Raw genomic sequence first — 23,644 nt, forward strand, 5'->3', positions numbered from 1 at the left:
CGAGTAGAAATGTTTGCATGAAAATTCACCAAAGATATGCCCTTCATGTGAGGAGACATAGACTATTTTCATTTCCCTTCATCTCATGGAAAGAATGCATATGATGAGGCTTTTCTAAACTATGGGGCAGCATGAAGAGAGCTAAGTAAAATTAGAATAGTAAAATATCCATGTTGTAAAGCAGATCCAAGTACTCTTCTTCTAGAACCCTTGTAAAGGCAAATTAACTATCAAATGTTTAAACCATAGTATCAAACAGAAAGTTCTACTGACCAACAGCAAGCCAGATCCTAGTTGCTAAATCTCTTCAGCACATTTTGGAATTTTACATTGTCCTTGACCATGGCATTACAATCTCCAAACATGTAATACATAAGCTAGTCAAGACTAATTGGTATTGACTGATATGTCTCTTATACAAAATTGTGAACCCAATTTTTCCAAGATACACATGTGCCTTTACATTCTGAAAACATTTAAGGATTTACAATATAACTGCATAAAAACAGTTTCCATGCAGATTTCAATCCATAGTCAAATCACCTCCATGAAGGGGCAATAAAGAGGCCTGGCAACTTTTCTCTCAACAGGTTTGTCCTATGAAACTGTTCTAAGAGAAAGGAAAATTTTGACAGGTAAATTTGTATAATAGCTAAGTGTAGTAAAAAGTAAATAATTCTTCAAATAAGATTTCTCCATATATGGATTGTAAAATCTCTAACAAGTCATTTACCTTATTGCTATACTGATTTTTCCCACCTATAATAGGCAATTAAAAAATTAATCTTTAGGTCCCTTCTCACTATCAGTACAATAATGAAAAACCAGGCATTTATATACAGACAGATTAATTAGCTAGAATATTGTAGAAAATGGGTCACTGGATACTTGGGCATGGACTGTGAAGTTTTGGTTGCATGGAGTTTAGGATACATGTGCGATTTACGTGCTGTGATATGTTTGAACACTTACACTATTAAAGATGATTTCATTTTGGACTTTTAAGGTGACATTTTCATCCAACAACAAGTATCTGCATCAAAAAGAGGCAGAGAGAGATTTAGCACAGAAAAATAAAAGTAAAAAAAATGGAGCTAGTAATGTCAATAGTAATAGTAAATAGTAATGGGAGAGGAAGAGATACACTTGACCTGAAGCTGAACAGACCCCAAAGCATGAAGAGTCAAGGGATAATGTTACCCAAATCCCTGACAGGCACACCATTTCCAACATATGATTTTGTATATGGTTGATAGAAACGGCAACCATCAAATTGGGAAAGGATATTCACCAACTCCCCATCTGATAGAGGGCTAATATCCAATATATACAAAGAACTCAAGAAGTTAGACCCTAGGGAACCAAATAACCCTGTTTAAAAATGGGGTACAGATCTAAACAAAGAATTTTCACCTGAAGAAATTCGGATGACTGAGAGGCACCTTAAGAAGTGCTCAACATCATTAGTCATTAGGGAAATGCAAATCAAAACAACCCTGAGATTTCACCTTACACCAGTCAGCATAGCTAAGGTCAAAAACTCAGGAGACAGCAGGTGTTGGCTAGGATGTGGAGAAAGAGGAACACTCCTCCACTGCTGGTGGGGCTGTAAGATGGTACAACCACTGTGGAAATCAGTCTGGAGGTTCCTCAGAAAACTGGACATGAGACTTCCAGAGGACCCTGCTATACCTCTCCTGGGCATATACCCAAAGGATTCCCCGGCATGCAATAAAGACACATGCTCCATTATGTTCATAGCAGCCTTATTTATAATAGCCAGAAGCTGGAAAGAACCCAGATGCCCCTCAAAGGAGGCATGGATACAGAAAATGTGGTATATTTACACAATGGAATACTACTCAGCAATTAGAAACAGTGAATTCACAAAATTTTTAGGCAAATGGTTTGATCTGAAAAATGTCATCCTAAGCGAGGTAACCCAATCACAAAAGAATACACATGGAATGCAATCTCTGATAAGTGGATATTAATTAGCCCAGAAGCCCTGAATACCCAAGGCACAAATTGCATAACAAATGACTCCCAAGAAGAAGTATGGAGAGGGTCCTGATCCTGGAAAGGATTGATCTAGCATTGGAAGGGAATATAAGGACAGAGAAAAAGGAGGGAGGTGATTGGAGAAGAGATGGAGAAAAAAAGGTTTATGGGACATATGGGGAGGGGGGATCCGGGAAAGGGGAAATCATTTGGAATGTAAACAAAGAATATAGAAAATAAAAATATGTAAAAAAAATAACTCAAAAAAAAAAGAAAGTAATTTCTGTATTTCAAGCTGCTTGATTGGGCACTTTGTTGAGATAGACTTAGAAATTAATAAGATTTAACCACTGAAGTATGGCACAGTACCATAATGAACACTTAGACCCATAAAAGTAACTAGAGGTTATTAATGACTAGAAAGTAGAAGAATTGTAAGAGGCACAGTAGAAAGTTGTTTTAAAGGGAATGCTGGTAAAAATGTGGACACTAAATATTTTGGTGAGGGCTCAAAAAGAAGTAAGGAGTAAATAGGGTTTTGTCGGCGGCGGTGGCAGCGGCAGTGCAGCAGTGGCTGGTCCACCTGAAGGGCCATCAGCAGTGGAACCAAGGCGACACAGGGTCCAGTTAGGCCCTGCGCCCACGACCACTGACCTTTGCTGACCAGCCGGGCGGCAAGCAGCTGCAGTTGTGCGGCGCCTTTCCTGCACTGAAGCCACTTCAGAACTCGGCCTCCCACCAGTCAGGAGAGGTTCATCCATCTTGGTTTCGGACTCCAGGGATTGGCAGACTGAGGTACACAAACTTAATCCGAGGCCAACACCACGGTGGTCTGAGACCGACGGGCGTTGGCCTGCACCCAGGCCCTGGGCTGGTCGGGGGGCCATTGGGGTGCCAACTCAGCCAGGAGGTTTTTTGCCCAGGCCTGCGCGCGCGCCGCCATTTTGCCTGCAGAACGACAGAGAGCTCTGGCGGGCAGACCTGTAACAGGCATAGCCTGAGGCTAACAAAGCGGGGGTCTAGGCCCCAAAAGGCACAGGACTGACCCCAAGAACTGGGCAGCTTGGTAGGCAATCTGTGAGTCAACCCGCCCAGGAGGTTGTTAGCACAGCAGACTCTCCCAGCGCTTTCAGGGAGCGTGGGCGCGCACACCCACCATCCTAGTCACCTGGCGGACCCAATTAACAGTCATAGCCCTAGGGGAACTTTGCTCGGACCTTGGCCTCCCAGGCTTTTGCCTGGACTCAGGGACTGGGCGGCCAGGCTAACCTTGTGTGCGCCAGCCCGGTTGGCTGATCGGCTGCCCAGCAGAGTGAGCGGAACACAGGAAAGGTCACAGCAGCATACACCGTCAGCACTCCCTGGGGGTGCACACGGGCTCCATCTGGTCCACAGACACAATCTGGGGCAAGGCCTCAGGCAGAAGCCCTCAGCTCTACTCTCTCCGCTTCCGGATCCAGATCAGCCTGGGCAGCAGCACCACATCTCCAAGTCCTGCAATAGGCTAGCTGGGCTTCCGGGCGGCCAGCTGGGAGAAGTCAGTGTGCTCCAGTGAATCCAGCGGGCCCCAGCGGGAGCCTTCGGGTGTCTGCTTTGGGATCTGAACAGCCTGGGCAACAGCACCCTGTGTACAAGCAGTGCAGGAGGTAAGCTGTGCACCAGAGGCCAACTGGGAAGGGGCAGCTTGCACTGGTGAGTCCAGCACTGACAAGACAAACTAACACCAGTGAGAACTAGATGGCAAAAGGCAAAGGCAGGAACGTCACTAACAGAAATCAAGGCAATATGGCAACATCTGAACCCAATTCTCCTCTACCAACATGGCCTGGATACCCCATCACACCAGTAAAACAAGATTTGGATTTAAAATCACTGGTCATGATGCTGGTACAGGAACACATGAAGGACATACTTAAAGAAATTCAGGAGAAAATGGATCAAAAGTTAGAATCCCTTGCAAGGGAAACACAAAAATCATTGAAAGAAATCCAGGAGAATACAAAAGCCAACAAGGAGGAAATGCAAAAAACACTTAAAGAAATACAGGAGAACTTTGCTCAACAGGCTGAGGTCATGAAAGACGAAACACAAAAATCTCTTAAAGAAATACAGGAGAACTTTGGTCAACAGGCTGAGGTCATGAAGAGGAAACACAAAAATCTCTTAAAGAATTACAGGAAAGCACAAACAAGCAAGTGAAGGAGCTAAGCAAAACCATCCAGGATCTAAAATCAGAAGTAGAAACAACTAAGAAAACTCAAAGGGAGACAACTTTGGAGATAGAAAGCCTTGGGAAGAAATCAGGGGACAGAGATGCAAATATCAACAACAAAATACAAGAGATAGAAGAAAGAATCTCAGATGCTGAAGATTCCATAGAAACCATTGACTCAACAGTTAAAGAAACTGCAAAATGCAAAAAGCTTGTAACCACAAATATCCAGGAAATCCAGGACACAATGAGAAGACCAAACCTAAGGATTATAGGCATAGATGAGAGTGAAGATTTACAACTTAAAGGGCCAGGAAATATCTTCAATAAAATTATGGAAGAAAACTTCCCTAACCTAAAGAGAGAGATGCCCATGAATATACAAGAAGCCTACAGAACTCCAAACAGACTGGACCAGAACATAAATACTTTCCGTCACATAATAATCAAAACACCAAATGTTCTAAACAAAGAAAGAATACTAAAGGCAGTAAGAGAAAAAGGCCAAGTAACATATAAAGGAAGACCTATCAGAATCACGGCAGACTTTTCACCTGAGACTATGAAGGCTAGAAGGTCCTGGGCAGATCTCATGCAGACTCTAAGGGAACACAAATGCCAACCAAAATTACTATATCCAGCAAAACTCTCAATCACCATAGATGGAGAAACTAAGATATTTCATGACAAAACCAAGTTTACCCAATACCTATCCACAAACCCAGCCCTAAAAAGGATAATAGGAGGACAACACCAATATAAGGAGGGAAACTTCACCCTGGAAAAAGCAAGATAGTAACCTTTCATCAAACCCAAAAGAACTTAAGCACTCAAATTTAAAAAATAACGTCAAAAATGATAGGAAGTAACAATCACTATTCCTTAATATCTCTTAACATCAATGGACTTAATGCCCCAATAAAAAGACACAGACTAACTGAATGCATACGTAAACAGGACCCTACATTTTGCTGCTTACAGGAAACACACCTCAGGGTCAAAGACAAACACTACCTTAGAGTAAAAGGCTGGAAGACAATTTTACAAGCAAATGGTCTCAGGAAACAAGCTGGAGTAGCCATTTTAATCAGATAAAATTGACTTTCAACCCAAAGTCATCAAAAGAGACCCTGAGGGACACTTCTTGCTGGTCAAAGGAAAAATACAAAAAGAAGAACTGTCAATCCTGAACATCTATGCCCCAAATGCAAGGGCACCCTCTTTCGTAAAAGAAACTTTATTAAAACTAAAAGCACACATTGCACCTAACACAATAATTGTGGGTGACTTCAACACTGCACTTTCCTCAATGGACCGATCAGGAAAACAGAAACTAAACAGGGACACAATGAAACTAATTGAAGCTTTGGACCAATTAGATTTAACAGATATATATAGAACATTCTATCCTAAAACAAAAGAATATACCTTTTTCTCAGCACCTCATGGTACCTTCTCCAAAACTGACCATATAATTGGTCACAAGACAGACCTCAACAAATATAAGAAGATAGAACTAATGCCATACCTCCTATCTGATCACTATGGAGTAAAAGTGGTCTTCAATAGCAACAGAAACAACAGAAAACCCACATACACGTGGAAACTGAACAATACTCTACTCAATGATACCTTGGTCAAGGAAGAAATAAAGAAAGAAATTAAAGACTTTTTAGAACACAATGAAAATGAAAACACAACATACCCAAGTCTATGGGACACCGTGAAAGCAATGCTAAGAGGAAAACTCATAGCCCTGAGTACCTCCAAAAAGAAAATGGAGAGAGCATACATTACCAGCTTAATGACACACCTGAAAGCACTAGAACAAAAAGAAGCTATTTCGCCCAGGAGGAGTAGAAGGCAGGAAATCATCAAACTCAGGGCCGAAATCAATCAAGTAGAAACAAAGAGAACCATACAAAAAATCAACAAAACCAGGAGCTGGTTCTTTGAGAAAATCAACAAGATAGATAAACCCTTAGCCAGACTGACCAAAGGGCACAGAGAAAGTATCCAAATTAACAAACTTAGAAATGAAAAGGGAGATATAACAACGGAAACTGAGGAAATCCAAAAAATCATCAGATCCTACTACAAGAGCCTGTACTCAACACAACTGGAGAATCTGGAGGAAATGGACAATTTCCTTGACAGATACCAAATACCAAAATTAAATCAGGACCAACTAGACCATCTAAACAGTCCCATAAAGCCTAAAGAAATAGAAGGAGTCATAGAAAGTCTTCCAACCAAAAAAAGCACAGGACCAGATGCTTTCAGTGCAGAATTCTACCAGACCTTCAAAGAAGAGTTAACACCAATACTCTTCAAACTATTCCACAAAATAGAAACAGAAGGAACACTACCCAATTCCTTCTACGAAGCCACAATTACGCTGATACCAAAGCCACAAAAAGATCCAACAAAGAAAGAGAACTTCAGACCAATTTCCCTTATGAACATCGATGCAAAAATACTCAATAAAATTCTTGCCAACCGAATCCAAGAACACATCAAAACGATCATCCACCATGATCAAGTAGGCTTTATCCCGGGAATGCAGGGTTGGTTCAATATACGGAAATCCATCAATACAATCCACTACATAAACAAACTCAAAGAACAAAACCACATGGTCATTTCATTGGATGCTGAAAAAGCATTTGACAATATTCAGCATCCTTTCATGCTTAAAGTCTTGGAGAGAACAGGAATTCAAGGCCCATACCTAAACATAGAAAAAGCAATATACAGCAAACCGGTAGCCAGCATCAAAGTAAACAGAGAGAAACTTGAAGCAATCCCACTGAAATCAGGGACCAGACAAGGCTGCCCCCTTTCTCCTTATCTTTTCAATATTGTACTTGAGGTACTAGCTCGGGCAATTCGACAACATAAGGAGGTCAAAGGCATACAAATTGGAAAGGAAGAAGTCAAACTATCATTATTTGCAGACAACCTGATCGTCTACCTAAGTGACCCAAAGAACTCCACTAGAGAGCTCCTACAGCTGATAAACAACTTCAGCAAAGTGGCAGGTTATAAAATCAACTCAAGCAAATCGGTGGCCTTCCTATACTCAAAGGATAAGCAGGCTGAGAAAGAAATTAGGGAAATGACCCCCTTCACAATAGCCACAAACAGTATAAAGTATCTTGGGGTGACTCTTACCAAACATGTGAAAGATCTGTATGACAAGAACTTCAAGACTCTGAAGAAGGAAATGGAAGAAGACCTCAAAAAATGGGAAAACCTCCCATGCTCATGGATCGGTAGAATCAATATAGTTAAAATGGCCATTTTGCCTAAAGCACTATACAGATTCAATGCAATACCCATCAAAATCCCAACTCAATTCTTCACAGAGTTAGAAAGAGCAATTATCAAATTCATCTGGAACAACAAAAAACCCAGGATAGCTAAAACTATTCTCAGCAACAAAAGAAAATCTGGGGGAATCAGTATCCCTGACCTCAAGCAATACTACAGAGCAATAGTGTTAAAAACTGCATGGTATTGGTACAGTGACAGGCAGGAGGATCAATGGAACAGGATTGAAGATCCAGAAATGAACCCACACACCTATGGCCACTTGATCCTCGACAAAGAGGCTGAAAACATCCAATGGAAAAAAGATAGCCTTTTCAACAAATGGTGCTGGTTCAACTGGAGGTCAGCATGCAGAAGAATGCGAATTGATCCATCCTTGTCTCCTTGTACTAAGCTCAAATCCAAATGGATCAAGGACCTCCACATAAAGCCAGACACTCTGAAGCTAATAGAAAAGAAACTGGGGAAGACCCTTGAGGACATCGGTACAGGGAGAAAGTTTCTGAACAGAACACCAATAGCGTATGCTCTAAGAGCAAGAATTGACAAATGGGACCTCATAAGGTTACAGAGTTTCTGTAAGGCAAAGAACACCATCAAGAGGACAGATCGGCAACCAGCAAATTGGGAAAAGATCTTCACCAATCCTACATCAGATAGAGGGCTAATATCCAATATATATAAAGAACTCAAGAAGTTAGACTCCAGAAAACCAAACAACCCTATTAAAAATGGGGTACAGAGTTAAACAAAGAATTCTCACCTGAAGAACTTCGGATGGCAGAGAAGCATCTTAAAAGATGCTCAACTTCATTAGTCATTAGGGAAATGCAAATCAAAACAACCCTAAGATTTCATCTTACCCCAGTCAGAATGGCTAAGATTAAAAATTCAGGACACTGCAGGTGTTGGAGAGGGTGTGGAGAAAGAGGAAAACTCCTCCACTGCTGGTGGGGTTGCAAATTGGTACAACCACTCTGGAAATCAGTCTGGCGGTTCCTCTGAAAACTGGGCACCTCACTTCCAAAAGATCCTGCTATACCACTCCTGGGCATATACCCAGAAGACTCCCCACCATGTAATAAGGATACATGTTCTACTATGTTCATAGCAGCCCTATTTATAATTGCCAGATGCTGGAAAGAACCCAGGTATCCCTCAACAGAAGAGTGGATGCAAAAAAATGTGGTATATCTACACAATGGAGTACTATTCAGCCATTAGAAACAATGAATTCATGAAATTCTTAGGCAAATGGATGGAGCTAGAGAATATCATACTAAGTGAGGTAACCCAGACTCAAAAGGTGAATCATGGTATGCCCTCACTAATAAGTGGATATTAACCTAGAAAACTGGAATACCCAAAACATAATCCACACATCAAATGAGGTACAAGAAGAAAGGAGGAGTGGCCCCTGGTTCTGGAAAGACTCAGTGAAACAGTATTCGGCAAAACCTGAACGGGGAAGTGGGAAGGGGTGGGTGGGAGGACAGGGGAAGAGAAGGGGGCTTACGGGACTTTCGGGGAGTGGGGGGGGGGCTAGAAAAGGGAAATCATTTTAAATGTAAATAAATTATATCGAATAAAAAAAAAGAAGTAAGGAGTATATCACAGAACGTGCCTATTCTAAGGAATGTGTACATTATCACTGATTAAATGGAGATTTGAAAAGGAAGGAAAAAGAGACTTTTATTAAGGCCCAGGAGATAGTGAGGAGCAGGTGACTAGAACTGGCAAAGAACTTTTTTCGTGCAGTGGTAGAATACTTGGCTGAGTTGATTTGACATTCATGTAGGAGAGACATTTGCAAAGGATGAACTTGAATTTTAGATGAGCTTAAGTGAAGGTAAAGTCTGGTTTCTCCTTGCTGTTTAGAGAAAATGTAATGGGGAAGAAATTAAATAGGAACCAGTAGGAGACTTATGTCTTGCCCATACAGATTACAAAGGATACCAGTTAGGAAATTCCTCTTGGGAAAGGGACAATGCAGAAAGCCAAGTGTATGGACAGTGAAACTTGTGTTGAGAAGTTGGACATGTGATACATAGATCCTCTCGGGGACTTGTGCATAAGACCAAAGCCAGGGTGGGATAGTTATAAAAAGTCAGTGGTGCATTTTCTTTGGGTTATTATATATATATTCCCTAGTGTGTACACAGAAGACTTGTGGGAGTTCTGGAAACACTGAATCAGCAAGACTTGAGAAAATGGTTTAGATCGATTTAGTTTTTGAATTTATGCATTCATGTTTATGCTTAGAAATAGAGGTAATGCTACACAAGTTAGAAAGCAGTGGAGAGTCTTAACATTTGAGGCAAATATGAACTTCACAGGTCCAAAATGCACCATTCAACAGAAATCCTGCTACTTCAATTCACCAAGTCTAAAACCGTATCACTGTATCAGTTATTCCTACCTAGACTACTCTTTTTTTTTATTCGATATATTTTTATTTACTTTTCAAATGATTTCCCCTTTTCTAGCCCCCTACTCCCCGAAAGTCCAGCAAGCCCCATTCTCTCCCCCTGTCCTCCCACCCACCCCTTCCCACTTCCCCATTCTGGTTTTGCTGAATACTGCTTCACTGAGTCTTTGCAGAACAAGGGGCCACTCTTCCTTTCTTCTTGTACCTCATTTGATGTAGGGATTATGTTTTGGGTATTCCAGTTTTCTAGGTTAATATCCACTTATTAGTGAGTGCATACTATGATTCACCTTTTGAGTCAGGGTTACCTCAGTTAGTATGATGTTCTCTAGCTCCATCCATTTGCCTAAGAATTTCATGAATTCATTGTTTCTAATGGCTGAATAGTACTCCATTGAGTAGATATACCACATTTTTGCATCCACTCTTCTGTTGAGGGATACCTGGGTTCTTTCCAGCATCTGGCAATTATAAATAGGGCTGCTATGAACATAGTAGAGCATGTGTCCTTATTACATGGTGGGGAATCCTCTGGGTATATGCCCAGGAGTGGTATAGCAGCATCTTCTGGAAGTGAGGTGCCCAGTTTTCTGAGGAACCGCCAGACTGATTTCCAGAGTGGTTGTACCAATTTGCAACCCCACCAGCAGTGGAGGAGTGTTCCTCTTTCTCCACATCCTCTCCAACACCTGCTGTCTCCTGAATTTTTAATCTTAGCCATTCTGACTGGTGTAAGGTGAAATCTCAGGGTTGTTTTGATTTGCATTTCCCTAATGACTAATGAAGTTGAGCATCTTTTAAGATGCTTCTCTGCCATCCGAAGTTCTTCAGGTGAGAATTCTTTGTTTAACTCTGTACCCCATTTTTAATAGGGCTGTTTGGTTTTCTGAAGTCTAACTTCTTGAGTTCTTTATATATATTAGATATTAGCCCTCTATCTGATGTAGGATTGGTGAAGATCTTTTCCCAATTTGTTGGTTGCTGATTTGTCCTCTTGATGGTGTCCTTTGCCTTACAGAAACTTTGTAATTTTATGAGGTCCCATTTGTCAATTCTTGATCTTAGAGCATACGCTATTGGTGTTCTGTTCAGAAACTTTCTCCCTGTACTGATGTCTTCAAGGGTCTTCCCCAGTTTCTTTTCTATTAGCTTCAGAGTGTCTGGCTTTATGTGGAGGTCCTTGATCCATTTGGATTTGAGCTTAGTACAAGGAGACAAGAATGGATCAATTCGCATTATTCTGCATGCTGACCTCCAGTTGAACCAGCACCAATTTTTGAAAAGGCTATCTTTTTTTCCATTGGATGTTTTCAGCCTCTTTGTCAAGGATCAAGTGGCCATAGGTGTGTGGATTCATTTCTGGATCTTCAATCCAGAGGTTTGAGGTCAGGGATACTGATTCCCCCAGAATTTCTTTCACATGTTTGACAAGAGTCACCCCAAGATACTTTATACTGTTTGTGGCTATTGTGAAGGGGGTCATTTCCCTAATTTCTTTCTCAGCCTGCATATCCTTTGAGTATAGGAAGGCCACTGGTTTTCTTGAGTTGATTTTATAACCTGCCACTTTGCTGAAGTTGTTTATCAGCTGTAGGAGTTCTCTAGTGGAGTTTTTTTGGTCACTTAGGTAGACTATCATGCCATCTGCAAATAATGATAGTTTGACTTCTTCCTTTCCAATTTGTATCCCTTTGACCTCCTTATGTTGTCGAATTGCCCGAGCTAGTACCTCAAGTACAATATTGAAAAGATAAGGAGAAAGGGGGCAGCCTTGTCTGGTCCCTGATTTCGGTGGGATTGCTTCAAGTTTCTCTCCATTTAGTTTGATGCTGGCTACCGGTTTGCTGTATACTGCTTTTACTATGTTTAGGTATGGGCCTTGAATTCCTGTTCTTTCCAAGACTTTAAGCATGAAAGGATGCTGAATTTTGTCAAATGCTTTTTCAGCATCCATTGAAATGACCATGTGGTTTTTTTCTTTGAGGTTGTTTTTGTAGTGGATTGCATTGATAAACAACTTCAGCAAAGTGGCAAGTTATAAAATCAACTCAAGCACATCAGTGGCCTTCGTATACTCAAAGAATAAGCAGGCTGAGAAAGAAATTAGGGAAATGACACCCTTCACAATAGCCACAAACAGTATAAAGTATCTTGGGGTGACTCTTACCAAACATGTGAAAAATCTGTATGACAAGAACTTCAAGATTCTGAAGGAGGAAATGGAAGAAGACTTCAAAAAATGGGAAAACCTCCCATGTTCATGGATCGGCAGAATCAATATAGTTAAAATGGCCATTTTGCCAAAAGCAATATACAGATTCAATGCAATACCCATCAAAATCCCAATTCAATTCTTCACAGAGTTAGAAAGAGCAATTCTCAAATTCATCTGGAATAACAAAAAGTCCAGGATAGCTAAAACTATTCTCAGCAACAAAAGAAAATCTGGGGGAATCATTATCCCTGACCTCAAGCAATACTACAGAGCAATAGTGTTAAAAACTGCATGGTATTAGTACAGTGACAGGCAGGAGGATCAATGGAGCAGGATTGACGATCCAGAAATGAACCCACACACCTATGGCCACTTGATCCTCGACAAAGGGGCTGAAAACATCCAATGGAAAAAAGATAGTCTTTTCAACAAATGGTGCTGGTTCAACTGGAGGTCAGCATGCAGAAGAATGGGAATTAATCCATCCTTGTCTCCTTGTACTAAGCTCAACTCCAAATGGATCAAGGACCTTCACCTAAAGCCAGACCCTCTGAAGCTAATAGAAAAGAAACTGGGGAAGACCCTTGAGGACATCGGTACAAGGGGAAAGTTTCTGAACAGAACACCAATAGCGTATGCTCTAAGATCAAGAATTAACAAATGGGACCTCATAAAATTACAAAGTTTCTGTAAGGCAAAGGACACCATCAAGAGGACAAATCGGCAACCAACAAATTGGGAAAAGTTCTTCACCAACCCTACATAAGATAGAGGGCTAATATCCAATATATAAAAAGAACTCAAGAAGTTAGACTCCAGAAAACCAAATAACCCTATTAAAAAATAGGGTACAGAGTTAAACCAAGAATTTTCACCTGAAGAACTTCTGATGGCAGAGAAGCATTTAAAAAAATTCTCAACTTCATTAATCATTAGGGAAAAGCAAATCAAAAAAACAACACTGAGATTTCACCTTACACCAGTCAGAATGGCTAAGATTAAAAATTCAGGAGACAGAAGGTGTTGGTGAGGATGTGGAGAAAGAGGAACACTCCTCCACTGCTGATGGGGTTGCAAATTCGTACAACCACTCTGGAAATCAGTCTGGTGGTTCCTCAGAAAACTGGGCACCTCACTTCCAGAAGATCCTGCTATACCACTCCTGGGCATATACCCAGAGGATTCCCCTCCATGTAATAAGGATACATGCTCTACTATGTTCATAGCAGCCCTATGTATAATTGCCAGAAGCTGGAAAGAACCCAGGTATCCCTCAACAGAATAGTGGATGCAAAAAATGTGGTATATATACACAATGGAGTACTATTCAGCCATTAGAAACAATGAATTCATGAAATTCTTAGGCAAATGGATGGAGCTAGAGAATATCATACTAAGTGAGGTAACCCAGACTCAAAAGGTGAATCATGGTATGCACTCACTAATAAGTGGATACTAACCTAGATAACTGGAATACCCAAAACATAATCCCTACATCAAATGAGGTACAAGAAGAAAGGAGGAGTGGCCCCTTGTTCTGGAAAGACTCAGTGAAGCAGTATAGAGCAAAACCAGAACTTAGAAGTGGGAAGGGGTGGGTGGGAGGACAGGGGGAGATAAGTGGCTTATGGGACTTTTGGGGAGTGGGGGGCTAGAAAAGGGGAAATCATTTGAAATGTAAATAAAAAATATATTGAATAAAAAAAAGAAATGGCTTGCTCTTAACAATGGCTTATAAAACTTTTTAGAAAACTATTTTCAAAAAAAAATGTTAAGATAAATTATTTGGCTCAGATACTTCTTTAAGTTTGCCATAAGATTTAAGCCTCTGATGTTCTCAAGGTAAATGCAAAATAAATATTGAGAGACATAACTTGGAGAAAGCTACCGTAAGTATTTGTTAACAGTTTATGATATATGTTCACTTCCATTCCTTAACAAAGAGAACATTAATGTAAAATCTCTCCAAATAAGGTTTTGACATCCTCAAATGAAGATTTGGTGTAATAATAAAGTGTTGCAAAATAAAATCATAAAAACATTTTTAAAAAAGGAATGTTTTAAGAGCCTGATGAAATGTTTGTTCCTTATTTCAAACAGCAATCAAATTAATTATTAATGATAGTTAATCTATTACATGGCAAGCCTTTTTTAGAAAAGATTAAAAATTATCTAAATTATTATTAAATAATAAGATAATTTATTAAAAGATAAATTATTAAAAATTTGCCTCCTTACATGTTTTTATATTTTTATAGATTTATACATGCATCCTATAAAAATGCATCTACTGTGGGAGTAAAGCTCATATAATTAGATCACATTTTTGTTCTTTTGGGTTTCCCCTTGCTTCAGCATAGATAATTGAAATGGGTGCTGTAGCTGCTCTTTTTAAAGTGTTAAAAATCAACTTTTGATTTATATGTTGATTTTATATAATATATATATCTTGGCTTACAGTTGCTTAAAATTGTTTCTTTTCTAAATTCTACTAATTCTTAACTTTTACAATTATTTATACAAATACAATTTAAAAAGTTCATTAAAAATATGCATATGATTATTAACAGCTTTTCAAGCTTTCTAGTTACAACTGTTTTACAGGAGAAGCAACTACAAATAAAATTAGTTATTACATATGTTATTTTTTTATACTGAATGTTCCAAATCAGATTAAGACAAATATTATAATTGATTATTATAGTCAGTCATTTGAGATGGTTTATTAACAATTTATTATTAGTCATATTACTGAGATACCTCATAATTCTCAAATACAAGATATTGTGGAACAGAACCATAGAACTTTACAACAATATTTTTATAAATAAAAGAGGGGAGAATCACATCTCTATATACCACAAAAATTTTTAAATTTTAATGCCAGGGAACTCTCTGAGTGTAGAGAAGAGGGCATGCTTTTTTTTTCTGTAGGATGCCAAAGGAACATGCTAGCTGCCAGAGTATGCTAATGCTGAGACAAAGAATGATGCTGATTATAATCATTGAAAATGGCCACAGTCCTCAACACTTTTGGATGCCTCCTACTAATGCTGACACCACAGATATCTACAGACTCAACATCCTTCTTTGCATGGTGATTTTATTTAGCTAAAATTGGACAAATTATAAACAGATCAAAGGGGAGATATTGGCTACTGCTGATTGCCCCCCTTCAGGGTGTCAAAAGGCCATATATTTAAATTTAAATTGGACAAATTATAAACAGATCAAAGGGGAGATATTGGCTACTGCTGATTGCCCCCCTTCAGGGTGTCAAAAGGCCATATATTTAAATTTTACAGATTTCAAGTGTAGACCAGCTAGAATGTGGCCTGCCATTTATTTTCTTTAAGACAGTCACAGGATTTAGTTTGCTTGTTTGGGACCCTTGGGATAGCCTCTGGACTTCTCCTCATGGGATTTCATCCAAGTAAAACACAATTTTACACCCCCAGCTAGTTTTCAAACAGATGATGAGCCCTGCAAAGCCTCTAATCCATCTACAAAGGGATGGTTCACATCTTTACAAATTATATTCACCACCCATGCAAAATCTCCCAATCTACATTGGCAAATAGGCTATGAATGGGTTCTTTGCCTCTAGGTACTTGGCTTTGATGCAGGTATTATTTTCTCTATTAAGCTCCTTAAAGAGCCTTTATATCATGCCTAGCCAGTCCCAATGGGACCTAATTCTGTGTTGGTACCTCGTCCTGTTCCTTCTAAAGGAATTTGGACACCACCCATGCTCCTTCTCTTAAAAGGCACCTCCCTACCTTCTGTATTTCCCCTCCAGCAACCAGCTAAGCCATCAGTCACTACACTGCCTGTACAGCCAGCTCCCACTAAAAATCCCATTTGTCAATTCTTGATCTTAGAGCATAAGCTATTGGTGCTCTATGCAGGAACTTTTCCCCTGTGCCCATGTCCTCCAGGGTCTTCCCCAGTTATTTTTTCAATTAGTTTCAGTGTGTCAGGTTTTATGTGGAGGTCCTTGATCCATTTGGAGTTAAGCTTGGTACAAGGAGATAAGAATGGATCGATGCGCAGTTAGCCAATGACGGGCACTTTCCCAGGGCCACTCCCACCTAAGATAGGAGTTTCTGGAGGCTGGCAGAGATGTTCCCGTGGGAACGGGATGATGGATGACTGGGTCGATTCCTAAGACAGGCGCTACCCCATTATTTTGGTGCCTTATCTGCTTTCCATGAATGGCTGTCTGACCTCTGCTCTCTACTATACAGAGAAGGGAGAGATGCCAGGAGCCATCCTCACTTAGATCTCAGTGCCAAGAGCTCTCTATACCAGCAGCCATCCCCACCTGGATCTCAATGACAGGAGACCTTGATACCAGGAGTCATCCTCACTTAGATCTCCATGCCAGGAACCATTCCTACATAAATCCCCAAGTCCCCTCCTCTTGAAGTTCATCTGTGGATAGGTTACTATAGCAACCCCTTTCCACTTCACCTCCTCATGACCCCCTTTATCATGCCAAAATTCCAGCAGCAATAACTAGCCTTACTCAGAAATTATGAGAAACTGTTTCTAAGAAATGATGCCAGCCCCGAGATTGTTCCCCCTTTACCCCTCCCAAACCTTGTAAGCTTCCCTTTATATTCCCTTTATATTGACTTGTGTAAAATAAAAATTTGACAGCTTGATCGGGATTAGACTTGCTGTCAGTCTCTTTATGTCTTTGCCCCTTTGCCTTCTTCTTAGGTAGCCCCAGGAATCCTGTTGACTGTCCTGTGGGTCGGGACACTCTGGTTTTCTTTCTCTACTCTCAACTATAGAAAACATAATTTCAAGGACCAGTGTAATTACATAAGCTCGATGACTTCAAGATAGCCAGAGTGTATAAGACAATGGCTGTCTTTCATTTGACCATGGTTCTCAATCTGTGCACTATGATACCTTTGATGAAAAAAATGAAACTTCACAGGGAGTGCATTTCAGATATGCTGCATTATCAGATATTTCCATTACTACAACAATAGCAAAATTATTTTTTCAAGTAGCAACAGAAATAATTTTACAGTTGGGATTATCACAATATGAGGAAGTTTATTAAAGAGTCATAGCATTAGGAAGGTTGAGAACCACCAATTTATGGGACATTATGGCACAAACATATGAAATAAAGAAACTCTCGTGGCTTCCTCTTAATCTTTCTATCCTCAGCCTTTCTATCAACATCTTACAAGTGACATGAATGTATTGTTTCATACTGTAGAAATGATACTTAGAGTCTTCATCCTTTAATTTTGTAGTCTTCATTCTCTTTCTTGGAATCTATGAAGCACACACTAATCTGTTCATAACAAACCTAATTAGAAATGACAGTAGTTTTTCAGAACAAATATTTTGAAACACACCAAACAATATTCTCCTGAGGAAGATGTGTGTCCCCCTCCTGGTTGAACTGTTCATTCATTATTGATTTGTGAAAATCCCTTCATCCTAGTAGTTGAAGAGAAACACAGCTTTTATGCCCTCTCTCCTCACTCACATATCTATTGAGCTTGAGGCCAAGAAAATTAGAAATGTTTGCAGAAGTCACTCTTAGTGAATATATGAGAGATAAGTCAATTCGACATTTATCCTGGCCCCATCCACTTTGTGACTGTCACATTGCTCTGTCCAGAATAACGACAGTAGCCCTTTTCTTCTAACAGACTACTTGATTTGTCTTTCTTTACTTACCCAGCAGGTCAGCCTAGAGGAAAAAAGGAAGATTTCTTACGACAGAATGAAGCAGCATCTCTCAGACACTGCCAGGTTCATCTGGACAAGCTCTCAGAGTCCCTGAGGGAGAGCATCTCATGTGGAGCTTTCTCTGTTCCTGGAGGTCATAGTCTCTACCTAGATGCCATGGAGAAGGATGAGCAGGACTATGAGCAAGTGCCCAGGAAGGGAGTAAAAGTGAGAGATGAAGGCAGGTATGCTTCTGCAGTTACAGCACAGCTAGAGCTGCAACAGCTGCTCTTGGTTTCTAAGAGCACACAGGCTTTATGGAGAAAAATCAGAGTGAAGTATCACAACCATTCTAGTCTTCAGATACACAAAATACTACATAATATAAAATAACTTCTAAATATTTGTTTCCTCTTGAGGTGAGATTTATAACATAATTCCAAGTGAAAGATAATGTTGATTTATTGAATAATCTGTTAATTTTAATCAGAGTATACATCATATTACAGGAAAAATTCTATTGTCATGAATCTTATGCTTTTAAATATCATGAACAAATAGAGTGTGCTATTAAATATGAGGTATTTATTTATCTTAAAGAGGTTGAGGCATCCTTGGAGATGATTGTGGTGGTGGTGGTGGTGGTGGTGGTGGTGGTGGTGGTTGCGGTGATGATGATGTTAACACATTGAGAGCTCATTTCCTAAATTGAGTTAGTGTTATTTTCCTCATTGGAGTATCAGTTTAAAACTCAGTGTCAGGATAAATTACATCTTACCAATATCTCCATGGTGCAGTTGAGGGATGCTATGAACAGAGAAGCTCTACACAGACTTGCCAAAGAAGCAGGGCAGTTTCATTCAGAGTGAATCAATCATAGAGATGAGAGAGGAGTATACAGGCCATATCCATAGTGACCATATAAGTGAGGCTGTTCAAATGACACAAGTCCCACCCTGGGTCATACTGAATGGATCTAAAAGAAGGCAGAGGCAGTGACTATGGCCATAATTTGAGTGGCTCTCCACTCTGAAGGAAAGATTAAGTCATGCATTCAATTGCTATAATGCACATGCCCCTTCTCACACACAACTCATCTGATTTTAATCATGTTCAATTGTGCATTGGCATAAGATGCTAAGTGTGGGTGTTCCCCATAAATTTTCAGTTAAAGTACAAAGTTTGCCAGATAAGACTGTGCATGCACTAATAGCAACTTGAGTCCAGATTGTCCTTTATATTCTATTGGATGCATACATAGATGATACAGTTGATTAGACCTGTCCTAACATGTTTGACATAGGGGTAAGACACTTACATTATCATTCAGAGAGGAGTGTATGTGTAGTCTATTCAGTAGCACAACAAGAGGGTCTGACATGCTAGTTGCAATGTTTGAAGAGGAAAATGTGTGCATATTACATGCAGGCTGGCAAGGGTGTCATTACAAGGAGGGGATGGATGTAAACCCTAAACTGAATAAGGTCTAAAACTTCTAGTCTATTTTCTAAGCCTACCTAGATCTTATGCATCTGTGGAAACATGAGGCTAGAGAGCTAGCAGAAGGCTTTTACCGAAGGTTTTGTTTTTTAATCTTAGCAAAGAAAGGCTTTTTTACAACCACAGAATTAAAGTACTCACAGGTGAACAACAGCAGGATTAAAATGCTGCAGACAGCATTTTAATAAGAGTATGATAACTCTTCCCTCAGGAAACTTCACCCTTATTGTTTAAGGTTTTTTTATTCCTTTTTGTACCCAGGCAAGTGAGGTTTTCCAGAAATTCATGAAGTCACAGATCACTGTGAAGGAGTCCATCTTATAGTCAGATAAATAAAACTCTCAGCGATGGACAGAAAGCCACGGCAGGTACAGAGATTCACTCAGCTCTCCAAGACTTCTTGTAGATCCCTATGATTGATGGATAGGAAGATCTCCCAGACAAGGACCTCCCTCCTGCATCCTCTTCTAAATCTGCAAACTATGATTTGGGCTGGTGTTGAATGCATAGCCAGTCAGTGCATCTCCATCACATAGGGCATCATTGCATGGTGATAGATAAGTTCAGTGAGTTTTCATGTGGAAGTCAGCCTGATCTCTGTGGTAAAAAGGGGTAGATCTCAGTTCAGATTGACCTTTCTTTCTTTCTAATACCCTTGTGGTACAGATGAGGTGGCCAAGAAGGAGTCAGCTGAGAAGGAATTGGAGTTATTGATGCAGCAAAAGAAGAAGCAAGAGCTAGAGATTGAGGCTCAAATGAGAAGTTTCTCAGAAAACATGGGTCAGCTACAGAAGAAGATGGAGATGGAAAGGGAGAACTTTCTGAGAGATCAGAAGAGGGTTCTGGACTACAAGCTCAAGGTGAATCTTGATGGGATTGAAACATTACAAACCAGAGCTCCCCTAGGAGAAACAGTGTGACTTTGTCAAGGAAATCATGTTCCCAGAGAGAAACCCAATTACATATGAACCTGAAAACCTCAGATTCACCTAAATCCTGGAGAAGTCGTTAATGATAAAGACCCACCTAGTGTTAGTAACCAATGTTGGAGTGAAAGAAACATTCCCCAGGTGCCATTCTCTCTTGCTTCAGAGCAGCCTTATTTTATGTCACCTAAAAACACCTCAGCCCACCACTCAGGAATCCTTAGCACAACAGTGAAGGATATCAGTTTGAAATGATCACATTAGTCAGGATATGAATCTAAAGTTCTGATTCATGAAGTGTCTGTTTCCAGAGCTGGTTGCTGCATTCTACTGAGCTAGAGTACAATACAAATGCAGTCTTTCTCCCATCCCAGAGCTTGACATCTCTACTCTGAAGGGCAACAGTTAGTTATCATCATTTGTTAGACAGATGGTATTGACTCAGCTCAATAAAGCTGAAACGATGTGAGTTAAACACTCACTTTCCCCTCCTAGATATTATACTTTACTCCATAGTTCTCAGAGTTTTCATAGCCCCAAGTCTCCTTCATCCCAAGGAGAGAATTGTAAACAAATATTTCTCCAGGATTGAGGTGGATCAGCCATAACTACTCTCACTCTTCAAGTGAAAAGTTTGAAGTTTGGATGAACTTGTCAAATTCTGTTTTATAAGATGATGGAAACATATGCTCAGCTGCTGAAGCTGTTATTATGAAAGATTAGTAATGTACATTCTGAAAAATGTACTGTCTGTTTTTGTAAGGCTCTTAAAGAACTACTTCTTGAAGGAACTGAGGAGAAATAGGACAATTTAAGAAGAGAAAGAAACCTAAGAGAAGAGATGAAAGCCATCAAACACAGTTCAATTCAGAATATCCTTGAGACTGCTGGAAATATACTCACTGAAGTACTTCCTGTGGTGTGTAATATAGGGATGCAGATTCTTAGCTCATATATAGTAGGATGAGGCATCCAGTAAAGTACAGTAAGAAGTCTTCATTGTTGTCTGAAGTATTAAAAAATGGCAACATCCCATGTTATACCCAGCTACTCTGCCCCTGTCTCACAGCCTTTAGGCCAGCCCTAGTCAGTGGTCTTTCCTTCTTGGTTTTCATGCCTCAGAGTCACCCATATCTTCGCAGCCTTCCAGCCTGTATGGTCTGCAGTCCCAAATCCCAGTATCCTAGTAAACTCAAAGCTCCAGAAGTTTATAGTCAGATTTATATATCAATACATTCTCAATTTACAAGATGTCCACACAATAATTTCAGAGCCAATTGATAATGATACAAGTTGCCTACATAGAGTAGACAAGTTATCCCAATTATCCTATCCTTTTATGATATTCTTAGCTACCTGTGGATCATTAAAGCCATGTGGAACCTGGATCATCCTCCTCTTCCTCCATCTTCCTTCCTTCTATCCTCTACTGTCCTCTCTCTCCTTTCTCTTCTTTCTCCCCCAAACTTTTCAACTCTGCTTTTTCTTCACTGCCCAATCACCAACTCTAGGCTTTATTTTGCCAGGTAAGGATATAGCATGTGATGGTGCCATTTTTTAATATTTTCTTCAACAAATGGTAAATTAATGTGTTGGACAGGATTCCTCTAGCAATTTTAAATTACTAGCCTGAGACTTAGAGTTATATTTTCTACATGAGAAAGTGGCAGGGTAGAGTGTGGGATGGTGCTATTTTTTTGGTGTTTCCTGCAACACTGTGGTAGTCATACTATACAGAACCTTCCAGTGTGCCTGTCATCATGTATTCATTCCACTGCAGTTTAAAATTAGAGAATTATTAAAGAGTGTCAGAGATTAATAACTCTTGCACCAAAAAATAGAAAAGCAACTAAAATTTTATTACATAAATAGACATTGTTCATAAAAAATTATTTAACTGAGGCACAGAGGCAAATGGTCCACCCATAAATTCTCTTCAACATTATTAGCTATACATGAGATGAACCAATGCAACAAGAAACAAGTCAAAGTGGACAGAAAAAAACCCAAGAGACCTCTACCTTACAAAAAGAACTACAGGTAACTAAGAAATACTGAGATCAGGAGACATAATATTTCCCAAGGAAGAACAAACCACCTGGTTATCAAGTAATAAATAGTCAGCACTGAACACACATATACAAGTAACACTGTACAGGCTGATCATCTTGTGTTGTTGTTTTAAAGATTTGTTTATTTTATGCATATGAGTACACCACCTACACTCTCTTCAGACACACCAGAAGAGGGCACCATGTGGTTGCTGGGAATTGAACTCAGGACCTCTGGAAGAGCAGTCGGTGCTCTTAACCATTGAGCCATCTCTCCAGCCCCAGGCTGATCATCTTATATCTAGGAATACACACACATACACACACACACACACACACACATACATACATACATACATACATACATGAGTGATATAACAATTAATGAAAAAAGATTCCATGAATTGAAAGAGAGCATGGAAGGGTATATTAGGAGAATTTAAAGGTAAAAAAGAGGGGAGAAATGTTGTAATTACATTATGATATCAACAAATTTTCCCAATATTAAGAGAAGTAAATGTTTGCCGTGCCTATTTCAATACTCTGTTGCTTATCATAAGCGTTGTGACAAGAGACCACAAGCCATGTTTTTAGTAGGCATAAATGAGAAAAAATGCATATTTGATTACATAAAATCCTGCAAAATGTAGCCAAGAGGCTGATATTTTATTTGTATTATGAACAAGAAAGGAGCATATTAGCAGATCATGAGTTGGGTCCTTCTTACTGAAGCTGACAGTCTAACTTTTGGTGGTAAGAAGGGATGTTTTGGAATTATATATCAAAACTTAACTTGCATGTAGCTCTAATCTGGAGAATCCATACCTAGAAACACATATTCCACATATTCCATTTACCCAGGTGAAATGACACTTGTAGTGATAGATGTGGACAGGATTATTGCCTTGTCTTGTCAAAATTCTATGGTAAATTTAATGCTCCTCCCTTAACTTTTGATGGTGAATATGAATGGAAGGGATACTCTACATTCACCCAAGATTTATATTAATGTGAGAAAGTGTTGGAATATGAAAGGCAGTTTGTATTCTGGTTGAGCTAGGTTTATACCCCGATGAACTTTAGAGAATTCTAGGCGGGGCAGAAGTTCTGTTTGCCCATGCTCCCAGATACTTAGGCTCCTAACTTGAGACTTCAGATCTCCATAATTCTGTGGCCATCAGTAACATAGGTCAGTGCCCCAGGTCCCATGTATTCTGGCTGGACTCCACACTGACAGTCACCTGGCAACAACCAGGTATGCCTTGCCGCACAGTTACC

At 39.8% G+C, this 23,644-nt stretch overlaps 1 pseudogene; it reads left to right on the forward strand.

The window, feature by feature from the left end:
- LOC127682491 (guanylate-binding protein 1-like) overlaps positions 1-21,282 on the forward strand; it is a 51,012-nt pseudogene extending 29,730 nt beyond the window's left edge.
- Positions 21,283-23,644: the final 2,362 nt, after the last annotated feature.

Source organism: Apodemus sylvaticus, chromosome 4, assembly GCF_947179515.1.
Source record: "Apodemus sylvaticus chromosome 4, mApoSyl1.1, whole genome shotgun sequence".
NCBI classification, from domain to species: Eukaryota; Metazoa; Chordata; class Mammalia; order Rodentia; family Muridae; genus Apodemus; species Apodemus sylvaticus.